Genomic DNA, 16,812 nt, shown 5'->3' on the forward strand with positions numbered 1-16,812 from the left:
GTTAAATGTGTGTGTGTGTGTGTTTTAGGGGCCTTTTCCTTGAAGCCTGGTCCCATTCCAGTCTCTCTTCCTGAACGTTCAGAGGCCTGAGCTAAATATGAGTGAAAATGTGCCAGGGGGCTTCGCTGGGGTTACTCACCAGCAGAGCAACGATGCCAGCAGATTAGGGAGAAAACAGGCACCACCTGATTTGTTCTTGCCCAAGGGCAACATGAGTTTATGCATCCTGTTTGCTCCACGTAACATGGGCTCACATATGTTGCCCAGGGAGGCCTGGCACTGTCTTTTCTCAGGAGGTGAGTGAGGTGTTTATATCCATGGGGCTCAGTGTGAGTTAGATGTTGCTCCATGGTCAAGCTTTCTGATTTAGGTCAGTTTGGGAAAAATGCAGGGCACAGGATGGCCATCCTGCAGACATTCCTGTGTGCCTTTGAAATTTTTAAATTGTCTGCAGGACTCCATAAGGGAGCAAAGCACCGATCCAGTGGAGTTAAGATGAAACTGCTTTCTGTCTGCCCAGGGATCATTTTTCAAGTGGACTCTCATGGTCTGTGAATTTTAGTCAGTTCCTTCAATAATTTACCCATCACAGCAATATCATCTCCAACCTCGACAGTTTGCAGTATCAAATTTACCTGTGAGTGCAGCTGTGAAGATGATAAAAAAGACTCTACACCTTGCAGCAGCAGCAGCAGCATGTTTTTGGTTTGGAACTGGGTTGGGATGTCAGTTTGCACAAAATATACCTAAGGAACCGTTACCTGCCCTGAAGGAACAGCCACCTCAGGGTAAAAGGCAGCTGTTTCATCATTCACACAAATAGTGATAAAAGAATATAATGTATGGTTGAAACTTCAGAGGGGGATCTGTGTTGGTGAAAGTTAATTGCCCCGTTTGAAAATGGTTGAGAGAGAGAGGTTAATGCCCAGGGATTGTACAGACACAACCTTGGTTTTTCATCTGCTTTGATGTCTCAATTAGCAGAACTCAGAGCAGGGGCAAGGGGGAGCAGGCTGTTTCCAGCTCTTTTTGAGGGGAAAAGAAAAAAGGTTTATTTATTAGAATAGGCAGGTCACAATTTAACTGAGAGATTGTTAAAGGAATTCAGAGCCTGTGGGATTTATGACAAGGTGATGAAAGAGGAACTCTGATAGTTACTCAATAAGCTTCTTTTTCCAAGAACATAAAGTTTAAAAAAAGTAAATTTAAATATGAGAATTTTTTTTTTTTTATGAATGGGTTCTTGTGGTGTGCAGGCTGCTAACACTATCAACATTGTTTCTGGGGAACTCCAGGCATCTAATCAATCTTCATTCTGTAAGAAAACGTTCCAAATTATACGAAAACCACATGGCTTCTCCTGTTTGTAGGGAAAAACCTGACCTGACCCCATCTGTGCTCCAGAATGGCTGAGTTCCCATCTTAGGACTAATTCCAGCAAGACCTGTGATCCATTTTCATTGTCCTAGCACTCAGAAGAAGGCACTTTGTGTAAAGATGCAGCTTTCCTTAGGAAAAGAGGGAGTTGTTCCAAGGAACATGGAGAGGGAAAGATGGGGGTGGGATCATTGCGATGGATATCCAGGCCATTCCCAGGCTGTGTCTTTCTAATTATCTGCTTGAGCTTGCTTCCCCTGCAGACTCCTTGCTGCCAGATCATTCCCACAGGTTCCATTCCTCTGTCAGATGCTGCTCTGCTGTCTGCTCTGCTCCAGCCTGCCCAGTGGGAGCCCAGCCCTCGCTGGCTGCTTCCACAGGGCATGTCACCATCCCTCTTTAAACTACAGAGGGGTTGGGAGCAGTCACCTTCAGACAACATCACCACCAACACTATGAAGGCAACTGCTTTCATTTGGCCTTCATGCACACACACATCGTGCCACAGACACGGTGGGCGTAAAATAAATATTTGTTACGTGTATACATATAAAAATGCAGGTTCACAGAGCAAAGGCAGTTTTCCCTTTGAAGAAGAGGGACTTCTGCTGGAAAGATGTTATCCTTTGAAAACTAGTAGTTTGTCTCATAAATTACCCTGCTGTTTCCTCAAGATCTTGTTCAGAGCTGTGGTGCGTCCTGGTCCCCAGTTTCAAAGCCCGGTTCAAACCAAAGCAAACTGCAACAAGTCATCTCTGGAAAGCAACTGAACTGTGGAAACCTCTGGAGATCAAAAGAAAAAAGCTACAGACAAGACAAATGAGTTGGCTGTTTAGACACAGGCTAGAGTGACAGGGCTTGTTTCCAGTTTCCAAACTTCAGCAAACAAAGCAGACAATTTTAGGTCCCGCATCTTCACTTATGAGAATGGAGAGCAGTGTGTAAATAAAATTAAAGGCAACGTGATGTAGCAGAGCACTAGACTGGGATCCCTCAGTCTAGACTGGCTGGGTCACTGAAGCTTCTCTGTGCCTCATTTTTCCCAGCTGTCTAACAAAGGACATCCTGCTCTTTTGCAGCACACTTTAGCAGAGAGCAGGGTTAAATCATATAAAATAATCCTTCACGTAAGAAAATCTTTTGCATAGATTCTCAAATAGCAAAACCCTCTTCAGTTACTTGTAGCATAAACTACTATCATGGAGGCTGAAATGTGACCTTGTGTGTTTTTCTCTTGTACAATTGCTGTCCTGCTCTGACCCACTGCAGCCAGGCTTCAGGTGGTCATCAGCCCTGAGTGCATCATTAGTCCTTAATGGCCCTGACCTGCCTCACCTGGGGCTTCCACCCGCACTCTCTGCCTATGGCCCTCTGACTCCATTTAGGCTCAGGCTGGAGCTCTTACTTGCTCCTTGAGCTATGCTGTAGGGATTTGTGCTGGTGCCTTCAACGAGTCGTGCTGGTGCCTCCAACAAGCCATGCTGTTGCCCACCCGTGGACCTTGCTGATGTGGTCCCTGAATTGCTGACTCTGCTCGTCTTGACCTTGGATGTTCCTTCCCACTGCGGACTTGCTTTGGTGATCACTGGTCCGTGTGTGACCCTGACCTGGATTCCCAGCCTGACCTCAGACCTGCCCCATCAGCCCAGGCTCGCCTGGTGCTGTGGGTTCTACCGAAGGTGGCTGCCACCTCCACATCTGCCCTGCTCGCTCCACTCAGGTGTAGTGGGGCTGGTTGGCGCAGGTCTGGCACTTGTTACCTTGTTTCCCTGCTTGATGTTTGTCTCCCTGTCCCAGAGGGAGCCTTTGGCCCTCCCTGACAAACCTTTATGCAGAAGGTGCCCCATTAGCAAGAGAACTATTGTGAATAACTGCAGTCTTTTGGGTCGCAGCACCTTCAAGGCTTTCCTGGCCTGGATCTACTTGGTCTCATCTGTAGACAGGGTTAGCTAGTGAGTGGCTCGAGGGTCTTCTGCAAGGCTCTTTGTTCAAACAAAAAAAGGGGAGAAAGAAAGTAAGTCCTCTGAGGTGAACCTGCCTGTACAAATGTTTTCCTACTCAGTGAATGTTTTTTGAAATATAAAACACCTGCCATCTGGGTAAATACACCTCAAGGAGAAAGAGGCAGTGTCTGGGGCAGGTAAGCCTGCCTGGACCTTCTCAAATGTATTTGGAAAAACACAGTCAGCTGGAAAATCCTAAATATTGGTGCCTCAGCTCTGCTGCACTGGTCTTTGTTGCCTATAAAGCTTTGGTTGCCAGCATTTATATGACCAAACTGAGTGTCTGATGATACTTAATGGTGTGTACAGGCTCAACCATCTCTCAAGGGACCAGTCTGTCTCATCAGTGACCAAAATAATTGCCAAGGCAGTTATCTGAATGCTGTGCTGCAAGTAACATGGTTTAGGTGAGGGATGGAGAAATATTTTGCTATATCCTGCTACCCTTCTGTCCTTACACCAACTTTACCCTTCTCTTGACAGTCACCTTTTATTTTCCTTATTAAGTGCCAGGATCAGGTACCACTCCTGGCATTCAACATGCTGCACAGCAACCCTCAAAGCTTATTGGGTAAAAGTAAGTCAGGGAGGTGGTGAAGGTGTTCTGGTTTGGGTGACTGCAAAAGCATTGACACGTGTCCCCTCATAGCTGTTCCTGAGCCACATGAGCAAGTGGCTCGTCCTAGGTCAAAACTGGGGCAGGGCAAGGCCTAGATTGCCTTACTGCTGGTTCTTTCCTTCCCACCCTGCAGGCTATGAAAAAACACTATGATTTTATTTATCCAGGAAACCAAGGCTGCTCTGACAGCCAAACTGGTTCTCTGAATGAGGAAAAAAATTAAAAAAAAAAAAAAAAAAAAGGTATATTTTGAACCCTTTCTGTGGAACGCACATGCGCTTGCTCTCGTTCTTAAATATCGTCACGGAAAACTGAGAAAATTCAGCAAGAAATCTCTCCTGAACTTTCCTTGTCTACCTTCAGTGTGTTTTTGTTTCTTTCCAAAACAGTTAGACTTCCAGACAAAGAGAACTGGGACTTTGCTTTGAGTTTCTTGGCTCTTCTCAATTCACGTCTCCCTGGCCATTCCTTTATTTGAACAGAGGCTTTTGTACGTAGTATATGAAGTTGAACCAAGGGCAAATATTATTACAGTCTCATGTTCTGAACTGACACCAGCCAGGCCTCCCTCTGCACTGCTCCAGCAGGATTTCATGTCAAGTTGTTCCCTTTCTCCAGAGGTCTGACTGTGCCCTTCTTCAGCACAGTCATCCAAGTCCTTTGACTCTGCAGGGCAGGACTGTGGACAGTGCTGTTGAGAGAGAAATGCTGCCTGCCTGAACTAGGACTGGGTTGCACAGCTGAAATCCAGATGTTTTGTCTGGGGAGGGCAAGTGCTGAGACCTTCAGTGGCCTTCTAAGTTGGAATAGGAAAGGCAACAGTTAGATCTGAGCCCTGGCAGTGCAGAGAATTCAAAAATTGAACATGTTTGAAGGAAAGTCGCTCCTTCACGGTCAGGGTGGGAAAAAATAACTTGAGGATAACATCCAAGACCAGTGTTGAAGCTGCAACTAGGCTGTTTGTTTTCTCTCCCTACTTTCATCTGACTTTTTTCCCATTTTGCCTTTTCTTGATGGCTTCCTCTTTCAGCTCGTCCACTAATTACTTCCTTGCTTAACTTTGAAGCCCTCAGTGGCTGTTACTCATTTTCCCTTTCAGCTGGTTAATTGTTTTCATCCTTTGCTCTCCTCTTCAGCAGCATAAAGAAGATGGCAAGCAGAAGGGGTGGGGGAGGCTAAGCTGGTAAGGAAACTGGTCCTTTCCCTTTGTGGAGACATCCTGAAGAGACTCTTGCTTTAGTCAAATATTCCTGCAATGGCAAGAGCTGTATTCCTGATGAAACTATGGCCTGAGATATGCTGTCACTGTGGAGTACTTTGTTGTGAGAAACTTTTGGTGAGTGCTTTGGGGTCATGTTTTTCAGGTCTGTTATCCCACTTGTCTTTGGTAGCACGTGAACTGGGATTTGACAGAAGTTGTAGGTACTAGTAAAGCCTAAAATACACTGAAGTGCTAGACTTGACACTGAGAGAGGGAATTCTGTATGGGTGCCTCTGGGCTTTAGGAAAAGGGCATGAAGGAAAGGAGTATGAAGCATTATGACCAAATAATTGCAATATCCATCTAACGGCTCACCCTGCCCCATCCTTTTGTGTCTCCATCATTGTTCTTGTCAACCCATCTCTTCCCCTGCTTTTCAGTTTATGGTTCACAAGCAGCCTTCCCCTGCCCCTCTGATGAGGGAGCCTGCATGCAGATGTAGTTGAGTGTGGGTCTGGCACTCCCTGGGAGCTGGTCCGTGGTGTGACTGCTATCTCCTGGGAGCTGTTTTGGCAGGGCTTCTTTAATCTTGTGCATTTTGGAAAGCTTCCAGACTTTTTCTGCCCCTTGCAGCCTGAGAGCTAATATGCACATTGCTTTAATTTGTTCTTCAAATGAAACCCAATTATACCTGTAGGTGCCTGGCTGTTAAGTCAGTAATTTACTTCACGGTAGTTTAGTGTGTTTTTTAAATGCCTGGTTTGCTGTGGGGTGTCTGTTCACTGCAAAGCTGTGCAAACCTGTAAAACAGCACTGGAAAGAATTTCTTAAGGGGGGGAAAAAAGGCTCAAGGTGAACCATACTTCTTTTTCTGTTTACCCATAGGGCCATAAAAGAACTAAAGTGTTGGAGCTGCTTTACAAGCTTTCCAAATTTGTAGACTCTGTCATAGCTGGTTTGTGTATTTGTTAAGGATTTGTGGAGAAAGGGACATGGGCTTTCTGTCTGCGTTCTCAGCGTAGTACCAGTGTGGATTGTATGAGGTGAGATGAACTTCAAGTGTCAAAGCATCTTTTACAGCCTCTTTACTGACATTACATTTTCCAGTGTTCTGTGCCCCGTCCTGCACCTGCTTTGGGTTGACCCTGCCCACATAAACCAAGTTCACTGGTGGAGACTGGACAATGCTTCCTCAGGCAGTTTCCTAAATGACCTAAAGCAAAACAGAAGCCAGTGTTTCAGGGCATAGGGGTCGACTGCTGACCCGACCTGTGTGGTGGCCTGAAGGGGTGGTGTTCAGATGCCTTTTGGTTCTCCTTTGCACAGGTTTGTTGTCACTCTCTGCTCCTCCAGAGCTGAAGGCAGCCAAGATGGACACTCCAGATGGAGTCCTGCTTTGCTAGGGCTGTAGCAGGGACTTGCTGCACAGATTTGCATGTGTGTGTTCGCACTGGAGTAAAGCGAGAGCAGCATCGCTGAAATCAGCGAGGCAGAGCTGGTTAATGCGTTGGGAAAACAACTCAGATGGGAAAGACTGAGAGCCATGGGCCAGGGAAGGAGGGGCTGGGGCTGGGAGGAGGCAGGCAGACTGCATTTCATCCTGCTCCTTGCCAGTGGTGCTGCAGAGCCATCTGCAGAGAGTGAATGTACTCCGAGGACTGGGAGCAGCAGCTGCTGGCAGCCGCAACACCAGTTGTGCTGACGTGGGGGAAGCAGCCCTACACAGCCCCAGGACTGCATGAGCAGTAGTAGTTTATGCTGCAGCAGCCAAAACTTTATTTTAAATAAACCCAATCTGTCTAACCTCAGAGCTGCAGGCATTCATCAGCCTTCACAGAGGCAATGTGTCCTGGGGCCAAGTGGGACGCTTGCCTGAGGATTTATCCTGCAGGAGCCCTTAGTTCCCAACTGGGTTAAAATTCTAGGCAGTCTTCTGCACAAAGCCTCACTGATCTGAAGGGATCTGCTTCTGAGGATGCTTGAAACAGGGCCAAGGATCTTTGTGGAACAATTCTACATACCCAGCATGGACACAGCAGCACCAGTCCTTTTATGGTGGCTAAATTGGAGTCCTTTCCAACCCGTGTGCTTTCACTTGGTCCTCACAATTGTGGTCCCCAAATGTAACAACTCTCCTTCTTTCAGCTCTTTTTTTATGTACATGACTTTAAAGCAGAAAAGCAAAGTCTTTCAAAGCTTCCTCTGTGTTAGGAGTGTGTTTTTGGTGGTGTGGCTTAGACTGGTTTGCTGGACTCCATGTAACGCTGTTCAGTAAGTGGTATAAGTAATATTTGCTTCACTGGCAATGTACCTCTCTGCTGGCTACCCCCTTACAAAGTCATCAGCTACATGTAGTTTTGATAGGAGGCTCAAGCAATATCATGGACTGACTTTGCTCAGATGGGTGCTTGGAAATGAGAAAAGAATTAAAGGACTCTGCTGCCCTGCTGGGAACAGGACAGGGTCACCTCTCTTGATAATGTGATGTGTTTCAGGTCTTTCTAAGAAACAAACAAGGCTACACTTTCAGCTCTGAAATCTTGGTAGCCTCAGGCTTTTGGAAAGTTCTGTTTCATTTAGATTCTGGCATTTACTTTTGTTTGCTCGGACTATAAAGACCTTTTTATACTGATCCTCAAGAGCTGTTTATCATTCAGCACATGTGGTCTGCATCGCTCACACTAAAATCTTTTGAGGACTTGGCATCCCGTTTTAGTTCTCTGATCAGTGCTGGCTGAGGAACAATGGCAAAAGCCCGTGGAAGTCTGTTGCCCAAAATGTGCTACCCCTGTTCTGATGAACTGGCAACCTTGGCTGAGGAAGGGGTTGCTGGTTTGTTTGGTTTTTCCCAGCAGTGCTGGTGCTGAACTGAAAGCAGGTGTGTCAGTGTTAAACCACAGGACAGCTTTACTACCCACTTTTGTGACTTTTCACACAGAAAGTTAAGATCTGAGTTCTGCTTTCTACCCTGATTTACAGCTTAGTTCTTCTATGTACTGTTGCCACTTTGCTTGGGTCAGTCCCAGTTCTCTGAGGATGCACAAAGCTGGCACTGGGGCCTGTGCCTTGCCTGGACATACTCTGCATTGAGCCTGACTGGAATCTTCTATGCATGAAAACCAATGTTTATGCCTTGCAATAGCTTTTCTCTGGTCTCTTGGTACTCAGAGTATCCAAAAAACAAGACTTGGCTTCAAGCCCCTCCTATGCACAGTGGAGGGGAAGGGTGTTAACCCAGTGGGGGGAAACGTCGCCTTCCTGCAACAATTCTCATTGAGCAGCTTGGAAACTTGCCAAAGAAGCAACTTCCCAGTGCTAAATTTTGCACTGTAAAATGTCTGGGAGAGGCGTTTGCAGAGGCAGTGGGATAATGGGCCGTGCTGGTTTTTGAAGAACAGGAAGACAAGGGGAGGAAAAGCAGCAAAAGATTTACGATGACTGCTGAGAGTCACAGCAACAAAGTCCTAGAGGGAGCATTTTGGCCATGCCCTGGATCAGCCTGAGCTCCCAAAGAAGCCACTGCTGATTGAGCAGGAGAGATGCAGTGGAGCCTCTGAGCTGATGTGCTCCATTGAGAACATGTAGTACTGTGGAACTAAATCCATTTATGCAAGGAGAGGTCAAATAACTTTTTTTTTTTTTTTTTTTTTACTGACTAAATACCCATAACTGCATCAGCACAGCTACCCAAGGCTTCGTTGCTTTTTTTTTTTTTTTCCTCCACAAATCTACCAGGAGGCCTGCGCTGAAGCATGGTCATAAAAATAACTAAATGATGTTTAATTTCACTGATAGGTTTCTGTGGCTTGTAGAGGCCACAGACTTACCAAGGCACCTGCCTAAAATTAGGCACATTACTACCTCTGTGCCCTGCTTTGCTTTACTGAATTGGAGCACAGAGAAGTCTGGTTCTCCTCCTAACAGTTTTTTCAAGCAGCAAAGCGAAATAACTGTCCACTGGCCTGCTTGCACCTCTTGGAATCTGTGCTTAAAGAAAAAAAATAAAAACTGGAGGGTGCAAGTCATGGGACGGGGGAAGTTCGTCACTTCCTCAGGAAACACCTATAACAACAGTGCTTGGAAAAAATATTCAAGAAAACCTCTCCTGTTTTGATTTTTTAAAAAAAAACTTCTCTGCTCTAACTCCACAGCATTCTCCTTTTATTTATTTTCCTAGAGACATGGTCCAATTTTTATATTTTGCTGAGTTAAATGAGCAATAAGTAGTAATCAGATGTTGACATAAAGTAATGTGTACACCTGCTGTCTGACTCATAAAGAACAAAAATGCTTTTAGTTAAGAAATGGCAAGAAAACTAAAATACAGCAATTAAGTTCACTAATAAGAAACCCAAGCAGTTAAATTATATACATTTATTAAATCACACAAGACTTCTGAATGACCTTTTTAATCTGATGCTGCCTGATGAAAGCAATTCTGATTTCATTTCTACTTCAAAAAAATCTGGTTTTCTTCAAGGTTTTGCCAGCCAAACTGTATTTAAAGGAGCTTTCAAGTGAGAGGGAAAGGAGTGACGTTGCCCATCAGTGTAAATTCTTATCTCACCCAACTCTGGGTCTGTGCCAGTTGGGCACATGACTGTTGGATTATTGACACCTTGTTGAATTCTTAGCAGGTGTAAAATTATCACTCAGTGCCCCAGCCAGAAGTAGAGGTGCATGAATAGTGAACTGTAGGGGGGTGTGTGCACCTGTGTCTCCCCTGGTGCTCAAGGGATTGAACTGAGGGCCTGCAGTGCAAAAATGTGGGAGTTGCTGCCACTCCGAACACATTGGGACCTGTGGGGATGTTTTGCAGTGTCTGTGGGCCTGAGGTGTCAGGGGAAACAACAGCACTGAGCTCCACAGTGAGTGTCTCCCTGTGCTCCTGAGGGGACATCAGCTGAGAGAACATAATTTCTTTTTTAATCTGAGGAAGCAGAACAAATACAAAAAAGCAGCTAAAGAGTGAAATGTCAAAGGCTGAGGTTCTTGATTTAAGCATTAATGATGTGGAGTTTAGAGAGCTTTTGAAGGGTTTTTTAGATGGTTTTCAAGACAAGTGTGATTTAGAGAAAAGAAGCTATTAAGAGGGGCTGGGGTCATGATGATGGAATTTGACTGCATTTCTTTGAAGGCTTGAGGCCAAACAAATGTGAACTTTGGGATGGTAAAACCAGACTACTTGATGTAAAGGAGGAATAGAGAGAGAAGGGCAAGATGGGGAAGAAAGGAGGCAAGTGCCGTGTGAACATCAGTTGCTTGTTCTGAAGAGTTGGGGAATTGTGAAATTATCCAAGTTTTCCTTTGGATATACTGCATGATGGGGTAACAACAGCCTTGGTAGAGACTCATCCCCAACTCTCATAATATCAGTGTCCAACTGAGGGCCCTCTCAAATGAACAGGTCATTCTCCCACTTGCTGTGTCCAGGTGTTAAGCTTTATAACTGGCTGAGCAGGTTCTGATTCTCATACTAAATGTGATCTTTGAGTGCTCTCAGAAGACCTTTTTGTTAAGATAAATACAGTCTTCCTGGCTTAAGTATAGTCTGACTTACTGTAAACAGTTCTACTTTGGACTGGTGTTGGGCAGTGTAAAGCTTTAGGCCTCTTTGCAACAAGCCCAGGGTGAGTTCAGAGCTGTGACATGTCTGTGAACAGCGTGTCATTCTGATGGTTTTCCAGTCAAAAAAAGTAAGTCCCACCAAAGGGTGAATTTGATCCTCTCGCCATGGGATGGAGGGAAAACAGAGAGGTGGTCTTGAATTTCCAGCATGAGACTTGAGTATCTTTGAACTGAATTCCTGGGCCAAGAACAATATCTCAGCAACAGGATATGTGATGTGAATTTTACAGTCTATAACTGCTTCCTAGTTAAGACAGATGCTGATAAGCTGTACTCATGAGGTGTGCAAGAACTCCAAAGGCATTCTTGAAAATGTCTCAGTGGTCCCTTGCAGTGCAGTGAATTCTGCCTGGCTCATTTACAGGCTGAATTAGTGCTTGGGGAGCCTGGGAATTCACAGCTGTTGGTTAATATGAAAAACCTCATGAGAGTTTCGGTCACAAGGGTAATACAGAATGTCACAATGCAGAATTAGGCTCTTAATGTGCCAAGTATCTTCACGGTGGTGGATGATGGTGTGATCTTGGTGGGCTCTGCGTGTATGAAATGCTACAAAACCGCAAGGCTGGAACTGAAGAGCAGCCACTCAGTGAAGGGCCAGGGTCTGGTCTGCTGTCACACTGAGCAGTCCTCCTAAAGAGGACCTCAGGATGAGGGCAGACTGGAGCAGTCTGAGCACGTAGTTGAAATTCAGACTCAGACAGCGGTTCTGAGCTGAGCGAGTCTGGTCTATCAAAAGGCTGTTTGACCAGCCTGCATTCCTGCTGCTCCTCTCTCCACCAGGCAATTTAATGGGGGTGCTGGGACAGAGCTTTGCTTGTTCAAATTTCAAAGAGCATGGCAAGGAATGCAAGGAAGTTGTTGGACATGTTAATCAAAGAAAACTCATATTCAGGAGTTTGATTTATACCTGTGCACTAGACACAGATCATGTAGGCTGCTAGACTGACATTCAGGGTACAGGTTGTAAAACTTCTCACATGGATTCTGCCCTCTGCCCCTTCCAGCCACATCAGACTGGAAGCAGCTCCTATCTGTGTCCCAGATGCCTCACATGAAAGAGGGTCACTCTCAGGCTGTTGAGAGGTGGTTGTGGTCTCAGAGCTGCTCTGTATCTTCCTTTTCTTTCTCCTCTTCTCCAGCTCAAATCCATTCACTCAATAAGGACTAGGACACCAAACAGCCCTTGTCCAAGATCTGACCCTGTAACCGAGGACAGTGCAGTCCCTAAACCTGGAAAGACTCACTCCTGTGAAAAAAAAAAAAAAAAAAAAAAGGGGTATTTATCCCTGTCTTCCACATCTGCAACCTCCAGCTGGGATGTAAAAGCTGAGCTAACATTTTTGTTGTCATTAGTGCCTATTTGTTGAAAGTCTGGGTTTCACGTAGGAAATCCTGTCCTAAAATTGCTTGCAGAATCCATCCTTCCCGCTAGAACACAGGGGCAAGTAACACAATGTGTCACAGGGCTGTAGTTTGCCCTCCTTCTGCAGCTCACAGCATGGTAAGCAGACAATGAAAGGCCACCAAATTGCTCACAGAATGTGTGCTCATGCTTGTGACGCTGCTGGGGAGATCAGGAGCCAGCCCTGAATTCTGAGCTCCCGTCACCAACGCAGTTCATTCATGAGGCCTCAAAAATGCTGGCAGCTTTGATCTTTCCAAGTCCTAGCGTATAACTGGGGGTGCCAAGCTCTGACTTCAAAGTCTGTCAGTCTCCAGATCCATAAACTGATCAACAAGCACTTGCATGTCATCATGCAGAAGGTCTGATGAGGGGGTGGGGTGGGAGCACATTCCTTCCTTCCCCAAAACTCCTGGGCCCTGCCTGGAGGAGGCTGGGTGCTTTGGTGTGATTGCTTCTGGTCTTTTCCTTCCTTCTTCACATTGTAAATTATTTAGGTGTCAGCATCAAAGATCAGAGGGAAGCACAGGAAAAAAAATATCAAGTAAATGCTTTATACTCCTTGGGATCATCTGTCCAAAGAGCTCTGCTGCCTTTGTGAGTATGGCCTGCATTCAGCCACGAAACATCCCTGTAATAGTTTACAGCTGGGGAAACTGAGGCACGGAGCTGTGAAAACGTGACTTGGCCAGATCATCTGCAAAGTCTCTGCCAGAACTGGGAGGAGTGTTCTGTCCCCTGACAGCTCCTCTGCATCTGCAGGAGCAGGCTGCCTCCCTCCAGCAGCCTGCCAAGGGCTATGCGAGGGAGACCCTGCTCCTACACATCTCTCCTGTGCTTTGGAACACAGCAAATCCCTGAGCAGCTCGGCAGGCCTGACCCCCATCTACACCCAGTCATCCTGGCCCTGGATCTCCAGTGTTACACACACACACCCCTACCTCTGCATTCCCATCCCAAAACATCATCAGCCTCTTCTGCAAAACCTTGGCCCACATACAGACATTCCGAGTGAGTTCTGATCCATCTAAGACTCTCCAAATTTCTTTCACTTGATTTTCCTCATTGGAATGGAAAAGGATAAATGTTTAGAGATGCTCTTAAGGGGGACTTTCTCAAAGTTCTGTTGAGCTTCATACTGTGCTGTCCCTTTCCTGGGTCAACATACAGGAGGGTCAGGCTCCCTGTGGATGCTTTCTGCTCTGCTGGATTAATCCAGCTGCCTGAAGAGGAGGGGTGCCTTGTTTGGTTTCTCTTCATCTGCAGGATAACAGTAGGTTTAGCCAGCAGTGGAGTTCAAGGTTGCTATAAATAGTTTTCTGCCTTGTCACAGGAGTTACTCATTTATTAGAGTTCTTTTCCCTGTCAGCAGCCTTCCTCAAAATTGGCTGTAGCAAAAGTTTTGGAAGCTGTCTCTGCGCAGGTCCCTTTGAAATGCCCAGAGTACCTGATCTAGTATGACTGATACCTGTCCCGAGGAGCCAGGCCTGCTCCAGCCATCTAGTTTTATAACTTAATGACAGGGACTGCAGCCTGTTTGCTGGATCCCTTCTCCTAGAAAGGGTCTTCCCATATTTTTGTTAGTTCTGCAACCTCCTTCTGCTTCCTTTAGGAAAGACGAGTCAAAGAACTGCAAATAAGTGTGGAGGAGGATATTTTTTTTAGTTGTTAAAGAAGAACAAGAGACTCCCTAGCCTCTGTCTCCCACTTCCATGTTAAACAAGTGAAATCCAGCCACCTCTGGGATGAAACGCAGCATCCACTGAGCAGCATGTGGTAAAACCACCTGCCTGGGTTAAACATGGAGCAGCAGAGGATTTTGTCTCTCTTGGAAGGTTACAGAGAGTACAGGGAAGCTTTGTAGCTGGCCCAGAGAGAAGTGCCAGGCCGTGGCTCTTAGCTCAGACAAAGAACACTTGTGCTGAGCAAGGTGGTTAAAGGTGAACTGAGGTTTCTCACAGCCCTGAGCCAGTGGGTTGCCCCTGTCTGGAGTTTGGTTGTTGTTGGCTCTGTGTAGGTTTTTGGGTGCTGGAGGAAGGAGGTGTCCAGTGAGAGGTGATAAAGTTTGTGCTCTTGGCAGAGCGTGCATTTGTGCCGAGGTGCTGGCAATTCCTTCAGCATGTGCATCTGCCAGCAGGGTTTCTGTATCCTGAGCGGGGTTTAAAGCTTCCACTGGGATCAGAGAAAAGCTTGTCTGCAGAGACAGCCTCACCCAGCACTGAGGGGCAGAGATCATAAAGGCACCCCTATCATTAGTAAAGCAGGATAGGCATTTATTGCTTGGGGACCAGAATGAGGGTTTTGGGACCTGCCACTGGCTGTTTCCTGATGTTGGCCAAATCACATATTTGTCCTCACATCAAACCTCAGGTTCCTCAACTCTAAAATAAGGACAAAGTGTTCCTCAGCCCTCCCTCACCACACCATGCAGCTATGGAAGAAAACCCTGTGGATGCTGTTTAGATCTTGTGTTGTAGCTCCCAGTACTGTGTGGCTTTAACAGCAATTCAGCCCAAAAGAAGAAATCAACTTCCAGGAAAGCTTTAAGAATGTACAATTCATATCCTCCCCAGAAGGATGAAACAAGTATCTGATCTCTGAAAGAACACACAAAGGAAATCTCTTTTTTTAAAGCCTTTAAAAATCTTATTTTTTTTTTTTTTCTCCTGGGAGTTTATATGTCTTGGGAAGGTGAAACCAACACTGCTACGGTAAACTTGCTAACCTTCAAGGGAATGTAGACTTTGGAGATGGAAACCTTCTGCACAGTGTGCTGTAGGGAATGGTGCAATCCAGGCCTTGGATGAAATGCTTCAGCCAGGCTGTTCCTGAATCCTCTGACATTCATGCAGAAAACTTGTCCTTTCTTCCTTTGGCTGTCTCACTCCTGTGACCCAGAATATCTGTTTCTTCTCAGTTCCATTCTCCGCTTGGTTCCTGCAGCCTCCACATGCACGGAGAGAGATAAAACAGGACTGGTGCAGATGAATCATGCAGGGTTTTCAGACTGGATGGAGAATCCTAATGTCCTGCTGGCAATTTGAAAAACTTGCCAGAAAGGGTTTTTTAAGCATGCAGGAATTCGGTGATCCAAAGGGCAACAGTGGGCTGTTGGAGAGAGAATGGGGACATCGTGTTTGGCCAACTGATGGATTTAGCACTTGGTGGAACATCACAACAACTGTCCCCCCATCTACCTTGGGGCTTCAACCTCTCACTGTGTCCCTTTAATGCCTTAAGGTTTGGATCCTTAAAACTGGCAGGTGCCTGGATCTGCTGAGCAGGTTATGGCCCCAAGGCTATTTTTATCTACTGACTTAACAAGCAGTTTGAAGAGCTGTAGCAGGCAGGAAATAAAGTCCCTCCAAAAATACAGAGGGTGGCTTTTAAGAGGTCGGTTTTTAACTGCAGCTTGAACAAACCATTTTTAGTTTCCCCGAGTCTGCTCCTTCCCGTCTCCCGTGCAATCTGGAATTTCCCCAGAGATGAACTTGTCATGGCTGTGGCCTTATGGCCCCACAAGTCTGTGGCCCTGCTTTCCATGAGCTTCTGGCATCGCTGCTGAGCTCAGGCAACAGCAGCCACAGAGAGAGGCTCTTCAAATATGTGTATCTGCAGTTGGGCTGAGGGGAATCCAGAACAAGAAAAACGGAGGAAATTGCTTTCCTCCCTCTTTGGGGTATAAAATGTTCTCTTCTTTCAAGTTAATTTGTTCTGCGAAAGTTCCCCTTGAAATAATTTTCCAACTACTTTGAAAGATCAAATAGATTATATTGAAAGCTACTGTAAGATGAAGTGCCCATTTGGATTTAATAAATGCTGGTTTATGGAGCTCGGCTCGTTATTTCTTTGGGATAAACCTATAGAGAATGGAGGGGAGGAAAGATTTTAATGTTTCTGAAAAATTTATCCCACGAACAGTAAAAACATACCCCAGAAATAATACCAGCCACAAAAATGACATCTCAAGCACAGTATTTATGACCTTCTGTATTTGTTTTGCATAAACTTTTCTGGTTTCTGTTACACAGATTGATTTATGGAGTTTATTTGGAATAAAGGTAATGCATATTTAAAGCAAACAGTGCCCTGGTCTGCAAAGCACCCAGGAGATACAAAACCTCTGTATGCTTCAGCTTGGGACCCTCCAGATCCTTTTTATCTGAATATCTTTTTCCATTAAAAATAAAATGCAGAAAAATAATATGAAATTAGATGAAGAAAAGCAATTTGTGAAAACATGTAGCCAGTGTTTCGACTAAAATTAGTCTGAACTTTGTATTCAGTGTCTCATTCTGTTCCTTAAGGAAATGTTCTTTATCCAAATGGAAATTTTACCACGAATATCCTTTTTCACAGATCTGTTTGGGAGGTGTGGGGAGCTGACAGGGGCTGGAGGGGATTGAAAACTTCTCAGAAAACATTTTAATTTTACTGAAATTCATGTAACTTTGGAAGACACAACAAACTAGAAATTTCTTAGTAATTTTTCCATTAAATTCAACCTTCAGGAGCAAAAGGAAGCAAAAAAGGAGCAATTTGCCCATAAACCATCAATGCCTGATTTGTAAATGAGCTA

The sequence above is a fragment of the Empidonax traillii genome, unplaced genomic scaffold (genome assembly GCF_003031625.1).
Source record: "Empidonax traillii isolate 1590-97213 ecotype Southwest subspecies unplaced genomic scaffold, ASM303162v1 scaffold43:size1863611, whole genome shotgun sequence".
Classification (NCBI taxonomy): Eukaryota; Metazoa; Chordata; class Aves; order Passeriformes; family Tyrannidae; genus Empidonax; species Empidonax traillii.